The sequence below is a fragment of the Nyctereutes procyonoides genome, unplaced genomic scaffold (assembly GCF_905146905.1).
Source record: "Nyctereutes procyonoides isolate TBG_1078 unplaced genomic scaffold, NYPRO_anot_genome, whole genome shotgun sequence".
Classification (NCBI taxonomy): Eukaryota; Metazoa; Chordata; class Mammalia; order Carnivora; family Canidae; genus Nyctereutes; species Nyctereutes procyonoides.
Genome location: NW_026575125.1, coordinates 93,352,771 through 93,365,939, shown reverse-complemented (window position 1 = coordinate 93,365,939; position 13,169 = coordinate 93,352,771). Strand labels below are relative to the sequence as shown.

The 13,169-nt window shown below is 40.0% G+C and overlaps 1 protein-coding gene across 5 annotated transcripts in view; it reads right to left on the bottom strand.

Annotated features, from left to right (window-relative positions):
- The window catches only part of XIAP (X-linked inhibitor of apoptosis), a 50,377-nt gene that overhangs the window by 28,660 nt on the left and 8,548 nt on the right, over positions 1-13,169 (bottom strand). The window contains exon 2 of one of the 5 annotated variants that reach the window (XM_055337685.1): positions 6-154. The exons of the other annotated variants lie outside the window; for them this stretch is intronic. The gene's annotated coding sequence lies outside the window, so the exon portion shown is untranslated. The remainder of the gene's footprint in view (positions 1-5; positions 155-13,169) is intronic. 5 annotated transcript variants of the gene reach the window in all.

The following is a 13,169-nucleotide window of genomic DNA, read 5'->3' as shown; positions in this document are numbered from 1 at the left end:
CATGCCTAGCAGGGGCAGCCCAGGTGGCTCAGCGGTTTAGCGCCACCTTCGGTCCAGGGCGGGATCCTGGAGACCTGGGATCGGGTCCTGCGTCGGGCTCCCTGCATGGAGTCTGCTTCTCCCTCTGCCTGTGTCTCTGCCTCTCTCTGTATCTCTAATGAATAAATAAAATCTTTTTTAAAAAAATACATGCCTAGGAAATATGAACAATACAGGAAACACATACACACTATGCAAACAGTGTAATTCTTCAGTGATAAAACTTATCCTAAAATCACATTTTAGAAGAACCTGGCTGGCTTAGTAGGAGAAGCATCTTAATCTTGATCTCGGGGTGATGAGTTTGAGCCCCACCTCTGGTATAGAGATTACTTAAATAAAAACTTTTTAAAATCACATTTCAAAAATATTATAGGATTCATAAAATTTTTCATAGTAATAATAAAAATTTTTTATGTGTTCACCATAAAACACCATCATAATTTCAAATTTATTTCATTAGTCACCTTCTCTCCCTACAGAAGATCCAGCCCAGAGATCTTTTAAAAAAGGAACATTCTCACTGACCCAAAGGAGGCCAATCCCTCTTTTAATTACCTTCAAGTATCAGCCAGTTAGTTCCTTGTTTAGAAATAGCATTTTGATTTACAAAATTGTAGTATCTATGTAAATTTATCATAATATTAAGAAGCTTAACTTCTTTTTTTTAAGAAGCTTAACTTCTAAAAATGATATGCCCTGAACAAAAAGGGTATATCATTTTTAAAGTTAAGTCTTTATGCTATATTTACATAAAAAGATTTTATTAATTTATTTGAGGGGGGGAAGCACAGGCAGGGGGAAAGGCAGAGGGAGGGAAAGAGAGGAGCACACTCCCTCCTGAGTGTGGAGAGGGGAAGTGGGCCCCATCCCAGGACCCAGATATCATGACCTGATCCCAAGGCAGATGCTTAACCGACTGAGCCACCCAGGCACCCCAAATGTTTCCCTTTTTAAGAGAAGAATTAAAAAAAAAATCTTACTACCCAGGCTGTGTCCTTTAGTCTATTTATTCTTTCAGAACCTTTTCTATGTGCATGTGCACATGCACATTATAAATATTTCTAGAGGGGATTTATTAAACATGGTATTTTATAACTTGCTTTTTTCCATTTAATAATATATCATAAACGCATCTTCCCACATCTTTATCAAGATCAGAACATTTTTTTAAATGGATGACTAGAACATGACTATACAAATATATTATAACCTCACATATTTCTGGACACTAATTTTAGATGTATATTCTTAAAAAGAGAGAAACTCACATGATCAAACAATTCAAGAAGTCACCTCATTCATGCCACCTTGTACCTTAAACCTCTGGTTTAAGTTTCTACCTTCCCCTTAACTGCCTAAAGGAATTTAGATAGAGAGCCTGGTCCAGGAAGAGAACCAACATCAGAAATAACTACAAAGATATGGACTTGGTGTGCTTACGCCAACCAGGGGAAGCTCTGCAGGGCCTAGAGATCAAATTCCTCTCTGTGACCCACTGTCTCTGTATGGCCTGGCAAACATTTGTTTATCAAACATTTGCTCTTCCCATCTTCTCATAAATGGTATTCCTCAGACACCTACCGCCCTTCTCCTTAGCTCAGGATGACAAATAAGCCTCAACCACCTGACTGCCTGTGGCTCTCACATTCTTACATGGTGTCTGTATGTACTTAGGTAAATTTGTTTTTCCCCTGTTAATCTGTCTTATATCAATTTACCAGCCAAACAATCCAAAAGAGTAGAGTAAAAAGGTTTTCTCCCCAACAGTTGGTGAGCCAGGCAGGAGCAACTTTACTGGCTGATCACTGCCTGCTCCAGGACTACTGGAGCTGAGATATCTTGGTACACCTCTGATAGGCCTTGGCAGAAGGTAAGAATTCTTACCACGTCCATCTTCTGGATCTCTGCCTGAAGGGTCCAGCAGAAATGAGTGGTGAAAGTCCTTTTTTTTCTTTTCTAAATTTAGATTAGCAGGAAAAAATATTTGTGAAACTAATTCCTTAGATATAACACCTCTGGTAAAGATCTGAGTACTTGATTTTTTTTTAAAAGCACTCTTGATTTTTATTGATCCTTGTCCTCCCAGGGACGGTTACTCTTTCTGTCTCTGTTGTGTTGTCATAAAAAGGAAGACCATAGCATAGAACACAGACATAGGCTCTATGAGCCTGCTGTTCAAGCCAGCCTCACTGATTGGTGAGTTCATGGTTCTCACCAGACTGGTGTCCGTTTAGACAAACTTTGCTGTGGGTTAATGAACACATGAGGTAAAGGCTGTTGCTAAGAAACATCTTGGAAGCCAAAGCCACAAGATTGGAAGGCATGGGTCAAGCATTTAAGTGCTATTAGAGCACTGGCCACCTACTCCAAAGACCCCTGTATTAGAATAAGTTGGTCACAGAACAAGTTAGATATATACTAGGTCACCTGCCAAACTCAAAAAAATTTCCATGCAAGTTCCTCTGTAAACCATCACATGATCCCCACCCAATGGCATATCCCTCTTAGGTATTAGTCTGGCTCCAAGAGACCCAAGGCTTAGCTCAAGCTGTTAACATCCATATACAAAGTTGGATGAGGTTTTCCTTTGTCTTGTTCTGTCTTGACAACATGGTTGTGTGACCAATGAGAATTTTCTTTCTTGTCTCTGCCATACCAGTGTGCATCTTGTTGGCTAAATAGACTGGGCTTCTGAGACATGAAGTCACAAGCAGCAAGCTTTTCATCCAACTGTACCAGCTGTCAGGGGAGTCCGTCATAAGGGGTCCCAGTCCATAAGAGGCTTTTGTCATCTCAACCTTCGTTGTTTTGTCAGTGCTGGAAAAAAAAACCATTCTAGTAGTGCCTGGCAGGTATCGGATTAGTGGGTCTGGGACTGGAGGTCTTCTTGTGGGAAAATAGAGACACTGTTTTATTTTATTTTATTTAAAATTTTTTTTAAGATTTCATTTATTTATTCTTGAGAGACACAGACAGAGAGAGAGGCAGAGACACAGACAGAGGGAGAAGCAGGCTCCCTGCAGGGAGCCCCATGTGGGACTCGATCCCAGGACCCCAGCATCACGCCCTGAGTCAAAGGCGGACACTCAACCGCCCTGAGTCAAAGGCGGACACTCAACCGCTGAGCCACCCAGGCGTCCCAGAGACACTGTTTTACTACACCATTCTTAGAGCCTATAACAACAAAGCGCTTTACTTTCTTAGACTATCTTTGGGAGTGAACTTTCAGGATCTTATAAGGACTGCATCTTTTGCACTCTTGTGGGATGTCTCTTGCATGGTTGGTTAAGCCATAAAAAGCTTCTTGATTTGAACTGCTATTGACATTAATAGATACTACTTGTTGGGGCGCCTGGGTGATTGAGTCAGTTAAACATCTGGCTCTTGATTTCGGTTCAGGTCATGATCTCAGGGTCATGAGATGGAGCCCCTGTTGGGTTCCGTGAGCAGCAGGGAGTCTGCTCAAGATTTTCTTTCCTCTCCCTCTTCCCCTCCTCCCTCACGTGTGGATGCTCTCTCCCAAAGAAATAAGTTTAAAAAAAAAAAAAAAAACAGATGCTACCTGCCAATGGCCAGATGATAGCTCTTTTTCTGAAATGAAAAAGTTCTATATTTGAAAAAAAATTTTAGAAAGCTCTCATCCTAAACAATTATCTTAATGGTACCTGTAGGAAGACCAAACTAAAAAGTAGACACAAAGACACAGAACTAGTCTTAGACTCCCTTAACAAGATGTAAGAATAGAAATTAGAAGAAAAATTAAAGTCCCCAATATGAATTCCCCTTAAAATCTAGCCCATCTCCTCAGCAAATTCCTTTAGCCCCCAAAGCTCTTTCACCTTCCCCAGAAAATCCCTTAAAATACCTAGTTGCTTTTTTCAGTTTCCCTTTCCCTACAAGATTTACAGGTAGCATGCCAGCATGATCTCTAAGCCCCAGGGTAGACAAGTTACTCATGTAAAGTCAGAAAATAAATTTAACAGAAGCACCCAGGATGGACAGTAAGTCTCAGACATAAGGCTTATTTTGCTAGGTTCTATAATCAGGCTCCTCCAACTTCCAGCCTTGCTATGCAATGTACCAAAGAATTCATGTCCTCTGGAAGGCAGCAGATCTTTTAAATTATAAAGCCCTTTTACCTCTTCTTTCAGAGGAGCTTACCAAATTTAAAGAGAAATTATAAAGATGAATGGCCATTTATAACCACACTCAGAGGGATCCTGTTTGGCTGCTAAGTGGTATTCTTTCCACCCATGATTAGGTTATCTGACAAACCAGGCCACCCCCTGGAAACCTCCCTACCACCTGGAATTTCTCCAAGGCCCTCCTACTAATATCAATTGAAGGCAATGTTCAGGGGCTGATAGGGAGGTTTTTCCCCTTAAGGTGAATTCAAGATTGAACTGTACACTCAGAAAGGAGGCCCTTATTAAAAGGCCTTATAGAACCTTTACTGAATTCAACTCCGAAAATGCTTGCTGTTTATTTGGCTAAAAACTGACAAGCTATTTAAAATATTTTTTTCTGGGATGCCTGGCTGGTTTAGTTGGTAGAGCATGACTCTTGATCTCAGGGTCACGAGATAAAGCCCTATGATGGGCAAAGAGCTTACGTAGCTTTGCGGTGGGAGATTGGCCAGATTGGAAGCTAATATTCAGAGCCTGACAGGAACGTTTTTTTATGGCCTCCTCCCCTAAGTTAAAATAAAACTATGTACCCAGAGGAAAAGAAAAATCCTCTAAAGCCCTTGTAAAAGGATTGATGAGTGGATCAAACTGTGAGGCCATTAAAGTTGCAACCCAATTCTTTGAGAACCTGTCCTTAGCTTACAAATCTTTGCAAAACTAGAAATGCAACTCTAGAGGCAATTCAAAGTTCCTCTCTTCCTATTTACCATTCCCCAAACCTCCCCTATTTATCTCACAAGGCGTGTAAATATCGGCCTCAAGAAACCAAAATCTTTCTTGAAGGAGCCTGCACTCTTTCCCTGGGCCCTTGAGATGTAAGTGTTAACTCTTACCTACACTATCCCCAATTCCTAAGAGTGGTATGAAAAAAAGGGGGGGGGGACAAGGCATTTTTAAAATACAAACTGCTAAAAAGGCTTTCGTGCCCAAACTCTAGACTACAGCCTCCTGGAATATTACTTGTTAAGGACAAATACAAATCTTTAAGTCTTCTCCATGAATATCAGCAAAAAAGTTTCTATTCAAGTAAACTCAACTTATCTGATCTTTTTTGTTTTTTTAAGAGAGAGAGGGTACGTGCATGCAAGCATGGGAAGGGGAGGAGGGGAAAGAATCTCAGGCAGACTCTGCTCTGAGCAGAGCCTGGTGCCGGGCTTGATCTCATGACAAAACATTACCTGAGCCAAAACCAAAAAGTTGACACTTAACTGACTGAGCCACCCAGGCACTCCCTAACTGTTCTATAAACTAGTGAGTTTTGCATTATCATACTCATCTCATGGCTAAAATGCCCAATGTGGGTCTTGAACTCACAATCGCAAAATCAGGAGTCACATGCTCTATTGACTGAGCCAGCCAGACACCCCGCTCATGGTTAAAATTTAGAACTACAAGGTCTCTACTTGCATCTGTCTGTATGTTTATGAATGTATTGCAGATGGGTGGCATTTTCCATCTCTAAATGGTATTACTAAAGTTAGTTTGTAAAAGAGCTCTATTCAACTGGCTTAATTTTAAGTGCTTATAAATTAAGTACCCCTAGAGTTCTTAGAAATAGAACAGAAACTAACTTCAATGCTTCTCAGGTTCATTTACTTGGAAAAATATTCAGTACTGAAGCCAATTGAAGTTCATGAGTTTAAAACAGGAGTCTGCTTGAGACTCTCTTCCTCCCCCTTCCCTCATGTGCATGTACTCTCTAATAAATCTTTAAAAAATTAAATAGGCAGGTCTTTAGAATTATCATCACTGAATATAATGTAATCATTCAACTTCTATTCTGCCTGGGTTTTTAGTCAAGTAAGTTTATGTTATATCTCTTACAAAATTTGTCAGCAAGAAAAATAGCTTGAGATGATGGCTAATGTTTCATGAAGCTTTTGTGAGGAGTCTAAACATAATTGTCAAGAGCAAATGATTTAGATAGAGGTGAGATATAACTGGGATAAGAGCTTCTAGGTTAATTTTTTAGCAATAACTATAATTTATGGTACATCTACTTAAAAATAGCTTCTAAAATCTTTTTGGTAACTTTAGAGATTTGCAAAGTTAAGTGATGGAAATTTATTGACTATCTAATTTCCAAATAAGACAAAATAATAAAACATTACAGAACGTAGATTTTTATCTAGCTTTGGCTTCCTATTACAGATAGACTAAAGATAAATATGGGCTATTAATAAACATGTCTTATGCCACATTAAAAGATTATAAAATGAAGAAGCATATGCTTCTAGGAATTATGAACATACTCATAAATTTGCCAGTCTAAAGAAGGTGGGTGATCAGTTGGTTAAGCATCTGCCTTTGGCTCAGGTCATGATCTCAAGGTGCTGGAATGGAGCACCAGTCAGGCTCCCTGCTCAGCGGGGAGTCTGCTTCTCCCTCTTCCTCTGCTCCTCCCCTCACTTGTTTCTCTCTCTCGGCCCCTCTTTCAAATAAATAAAATCTTAAAAGAATACTAGCATAACAGTTCACAGTTGCTTACTACTTTAACTGGAAAAAAAGCAGGTTGTGTTTTTGGCTAAAAAAGTTCATGAGATATGGAGATGCATTTGTGTTACAGGAAAAGAAAGCAAATTTGTTCTGAAATAAAACTGGTTATTTCAAAATGGGTTTTTAAAATAAACTTGAATACTGATAGTATACCTCTGTAAAATTAAAACTTAATTTTTTTTCATTTACTAAAAGGACAATGTTTTCTTGGACAATTGGTCTGCTAAGGTAAGAGACTGAAAAGTTTTTATCGTTTAAGTAATTATCCTAGGACGCAAAGATTGTGTTTTATTAAAATAATTTTCTGTTCTTATCAGCCCTTTGGTTTTGCTCACAACTATAGCCTTTTGTATTTGCTCTTAAAATCTTTTGTCACTCTGATTAAATAGATAAGTAATGTTTCATAATGATCTCTGATCCTATTTAATCAGATATTTTGGTATTTTTGACAAAGCTCTCAAAAATCAAATTATAAAGTCTTTTTTACCTCAAACCAGTTTGGGGATTTTTCCAAAGAGTTCCTTGAACCTCTCAAAGGTTTTGCCCTCTCCTTATAAAAAGGTATGTTAAATTACACAGGAAGCACTGTCAACTGATAAAAACTTTCTTAAACCTAAGTGTTCCAGAAATTACATGAAATTTCTAAAAATCTGGGGGTGCCTGGCTGGCTAAGTCAGTGGAGCACACAAATCTTGATCTCAGGGTTGTAGGTTTGAGCCCCAAGTTGGGTACAAACATTACTTAAAAATAAAATTTTAAGGGATTCCTGGGTAGCTCAGCGGTTTAGCACCTGCCTTCAGCCCAGGGCGTGGTCTTGGAGTCCTGGGGTCGAGTCCACATCAGGCTCCCTGCGTGGAGCCTGCTTCTCCCTCTGCCTGTGTCTCTCATGGATAAATAATAAAATCTTTTAAATAGTAAATAAAATAAGATCTTAAGAAAAAAATTCTAAAAATCTGTTATGTCCTGGTATAATCTTTGCCATTTTAAAATGTATCTCACAAAACAACTACATTTTCTTGTCAACTGCATTATAACACACTCTCATCAAATCTTCAACCATTAACAATTGCCATTTTAAAGTCTTTTGCTATTTATTTACATTTATTTACTCTGATGCTTTTGCAAATGTTCCTGTAAAAGTGTTTCATCTTCAGAGAAATTCATGAAAAGGACTCTTTTTTTTTTCCTTTTTAAGCAGGCTCCACACCTGGAATGGAGCCTTATAGAAAGGACTCTTGACAGGTACTCTAGAATAAAGGTTTCTGAGAACTAAGATTATAAAGCTAAACTGGGTAAGAATTTTCAGAACGGGGGGGGGGGGGGGCACCTGGGTGGCTCAGTGAGTTAAGCATCTGCTTTTGGCTCGGGTCATGATCTCAGGATCCTGCTTCAGACTCCCTGCTCAGTGGGGAGTCTGCTTCTCCCTCTCCCTCTGCCCCCCCACTTGCGCGCATATGCTGATAAATAAAAAAATCTTTTTTTAAAGATTTTATTCATGAGAGACAGAGAGAGAGAGAGAGAGAGAGGCAGAGACACAGGCAGAGACACAGGCAGAGGGAGAAGCAGGCTCCATGCAGGGAGCCTGACGTGGGACTCGATCCCGAGTCTCCAGGATCAGGCAGGCCCTGAGCTGAAGGCGGCACTAAATCACTGAGCCACCCGGGCTGCCCATAAATTTAAAAATCTTTAAAAAAAATTTTCATAATGAATGTAAAACCTGGATCCAAGCAGAACAATTATTAATTACATAGTACTGTAAAGAACTAAAGAGAATGATTAGAATTCTTTATAACTTTTTGTTTATATCAGTAGTTCTTTCATATTTTATTTTCTAAAATATATGGAAACATTTTTTTTTAAATTTTTATTTATTTATGATAGTCACACAGAGAGAGAGTGAGAGGCAGAGACACAGGCAGAGGGAGAAGCAGGCTCCATGCACCGGGAGCCCGATGTGGGATTCGATCCTGGGTCTCCAGGATCGCGCCCTGGGCCAAAGGCAGGCGCCAAACCGCTGCGCCACCCAGGGATCCCATGGAAACATTTTTTTAAGGTTTTATTTATTTATTCCAAGGAGAGTGCTCATGCACGAGCTGGGAGAGGGAGAGGGAAAGAACCTCAAGTGGACTCTATGCTGAGCACAGAGCCTGACATGGGGCTTGATCTCAGGACCCTGAGATCATGACCTGAACTGAAACCAAGAGTTGGATGCTTAACCAACTAAGCTACCCAGGCACCCGAGGAAACCTTTCTTAAGCTAACTATGACTATAAGCAATTTGGTAAATTATACCTTTGTGAGCAGAATTGAAACACATCTTTTTCTACCTGATCCATCCAGAATTTGGATACATAGTAAGTATTCTTATTTTCGTGGCAATACAGTTATTTGCACAGGTTCTGTAAGAATCTGTTCTCCTTGGGGCACCTGGGTGGCTCAGTCAAGCATCTGCCTTCAGCTCGTCATGATCTCAAGAGTCCTGGGATGGAGCCCTACATCAGGCTCCCTGCTCAGTGGGGAGCCTGCTTCTCTCTCTCCCTGTTCCTCCCTTCACCTGCTTGTGCTCTCTCAAATAAGTAAAATCTTTAAAAAAAATAATGTTTTCCTTGTAACAGGATACAAATGGAAACACTAGTTATAGTACCAAGGCTTTTACTAGAATGCTATGTCTGAGAGAGACATGCGTACACTCAGATATGCCTAGACAGCTTTAAGAACCGAAGCTTGACTTTACAGAGGCAATAAAGCCCCTGGGAAAAATCAGCCTGGTAACTTGCTTATTAACAGGGTTCCTGGTAGCCTTACCAGGTAAATAAGGAAGGCCACCTTCTGGCAGGTACAGGAACCTTAGGATATTCTGTGAACCTTGAAAAGAGGAATTAACCCAAATCTAGAAGTATTACAAGTTAAGCCTAATGACCAGTCTTTGGCTTGGCTTTCTAGCCTCAAGAGGCTTTTAAAAAGTCCAACCTGAGATTCCTTATTTAAAGTTCCAACAAGGCAGCCTGGGTGGCTCAGCAGTTTAGCGCTTGCCTTCAGCCAAGGGCGTGATCCTGGAGACCGGAGATTGAGTCCCACGTCGGGCTCCCTGCATGGAGCCTGCTTCTCCCTCTGCCTGTGTCTCTGCCTCTCTCTCTGTCTCTCATGAATAAATAAATAAATCTTTAAAAAAATAAAATAAAGTTCCAACAAAGCAGATTAAAAGAGCCTATATGATGAATCAGTATTCTTGTTACACTTGTACAAAAATCAGGCCAAGTTTATTGAAACTAGACTGGATTTGCAAATAAATTGGTTATACTGTGATTATCTTTGATAAAAATGGGGGTGATTGTAGAGAGAAAAAGGATGTTTCAGTAACAACCATTATGAATATCAAATTCTAGTGCTATTGGGGCACCTAGTAGCTCAGTCAAGTTAAACATCAGACTCTTGGTTTTGGCTCAGGTCATGATCTCATGGGTCATGGGACTGAGCCCTGAGTTGGGCTGGGTGCTCAGCAGGGAGTCAGCTTGGAGATTTTCTCCCTCTGTCCCTCCCCAAACTCATGTTCTTTCTCTAAATAAATCTTTTTAAGAAAAGTCTCAAATTCTAGTGCTATTATCTTTGAGGTTCTACCTATAAACGGCTGATCCTGAATTTAGAAGTTTCCTCCAATATTTAGCTACAACTTTCCAAACTAACATTTCCAAATATATCCCACTACAAACCAGGAAAATCTTTCAGAATGCCACTGCCTGCCCTCACTCCATCTGAAGTTGCTTCAAGCAGGACATCTAGAAATCCTCTCACCTGGCTACCTTCAGAACTAAGAAAGTAGGACTATAATCTGCTCTAATTAACCTTTTTCTTTCATTTCCATAGAAATTTCTCTTATTAAATACCAGATTGTTTGCACCATAGCCCTAACTTTGGGAGCACAAGTGCATGACCATCTCCCAAAATGAGACACAACTATGTAACAGAACTGGCCTATTCTCAGGACTAAGAGACGGTTGAGTGAGATGGAGCAATGTACCAACTCAACCTCTGGGCTGTGAAACTTCATGCACGAGTTTCAAAGGCAGGACTAAAGGGTTTCAGAATAAGCCTCCCCAAAGTGAGTCACTTTGGAATGAAAATTACTTTTCAAAAATTTTATTGCTATTATTACTGATTGATTATAATCTCTACACCCCACTGGAGGCTCCAACTCATGACTCCAAGATCAAGTTGCATGCTCTTCTGAATGAGCCGGTCAGGTGCCCCTTATTTATTTTTTAAGTAAACTCTACCACCAATGTGGGGCTTGAACTCATGACCCACAAATCAAAAGTTGCATGCTCGGGTAGCCCTGGTGGCGCAGCAGTTTAGTGCCACCTGCAGCCCGGGGTGTGATCCTGGAGACCCGGGATAGAGTCCCACATCGGGCTTCCTGCATGGAGCCTGCTTCTCCCTCTGCCTGTGTCTCTGCCTCTCTCTCTCGCTCTCTCTGAATGAATGAATAAATAAATAAATAAATCTTAAAAAAAAAAGTTGCATGCTCTACCAACTGAGTTGGCCAGGCACCCAGGGCACATGGATTACTTTAAACTGAAGTGAGTCAAAAACTCAGGAAAAGCTTTTACCTTCTCCTTAACTGCCTAAAGGATTTAGATGGAGGGCCTGTCCGGGAAGAAAACTATCACCTGAGATAGCTACAAAGAATATGAGCTAGGTGTGGTAAGCTAGGGGAAGCTCTGTAGGGCCTGGAGATCAAATTCCTTTGCTTTCCATTGTCTCTGTATAGCCTGGCAAATATTTATCAAACATTTGCTCATCTTCCTGTAAACTCTTCCTTCCCTTTGAAGACTCAGACCCCCACCCCCTTTCTCCTTAGCTTAGGATGGCATATAAACCTCAACTGCCTGTCTGCCTGTGGGTCTCATGTTCTTATGGGGCTCTTATATGTATGTAACTATTCTATTAAATCTGTCTTTTAACAGTTTACCAGCCAAGGAACCTAGAAAATTAAAAAAAATCCCCCCCCAACATATTCCAAGTAGCAATCACTCTTATCAGTTTGTGTATTCCTCCAGAGATTGTCTATGAATATACAAGCATGTATGAGTATTTTTAAAAATATAAATGTTAACATAGTCTATACACAGCTAAGCACCTTCATCTATGGACATTTAGAAAGCTAACAATTTTTTACTATATTTTTTTATCATTATGTAAGAGCGAAAAGTCCTTCTCTAAAATCTGTTTATGTCATTATTTGCTTTTAGTGGCAACATTGAATGATTTGAACAGGAGTGTGTCCTTCACCACCTCCTATTACCTATCTTAGTTTTGACCAGTAATAGTGTTAAGAAAAAGCTTGAATGCACTTACATATCCAGAAGACAAAGATGCCAATAACAAAAATTTAGCAGTAGGGAAGGTATGGGGTAACAGACACTCTTGCTGGTGAAACTACAAATTGGTATACATTTTGTGGTGGGGGGATGGGTGAAACAAGTAAAGGGGATTAAGAGTACACTTATCTTGGGGCACCTGCCTTTGGCTCATGTCATGATCTTGGAGTCCTGGGATGGAGCCCCATGTTGGTCTCCCTGCTCAGTGGGGAGTCTGCTTCTCTTTCTGCCCCACCCCCACCCCCCACTTGTGCTCTCTTAAATAAATAAAATCTTTATTTTTATTTTTTTTAAAGATTTATTTATTTATTTATTTATTCAGAGAGAGTGAAAGAGAGGCAGAGACACAGGCAGAGAGAGAAGCAGGCTCCATGCAGGGAGCCCGACATGGGACTCGATCCCAGGTCTCCAGGATCACACCCCAGGCTGCAGGCGGCGCTAAACCACTGCGCCACCGGGGCTGCCCTAAATAAAATCTTTAAAAAAAGAAAAGTACACTTATCTTGATGAGCAATGAATAATATATGGAATTGTTGAATCACTATAGAGTACACCTGAAACAAATATAACACTGTGTGTTAACTACCCTGGAATTAAAATTTTAAAAAAATTAGTACACCTTTCCTAGAGGATAATGTGGCAATATGTTCTAAAATCTTAAAGATAAATAAATAAATAAAAACTTAAATATATGATTACTTTTTGAACCACTTATTCTAGTTGTAAGCATTAACTTTAAGGAAATGATTAGGGATTTTTAAAAAATGTATATATAAGGATATTCAATACAGTGGTATTTATAAACAAAAAAATTCAATGTCCAACAAATGAGGACAACACTTTGGTAATGTGGATACCAGGCATTCATTACAAACTCAGGTTGTAGAAGAATACTAAAAGACATAGACATATGTTCATGCTATTGTATTAAATGAAAAAAGTTGATTATAAAATACTGTGAAGTTGGGCAGCCCGGGTGGCTCAGCGGTTTAGCGCCACCTTCTGCCCAGGGCGTGATCCTGGAGTCCTGGGATCAAGTCCCATGTTGGGCTCCCTGCATGGAGCC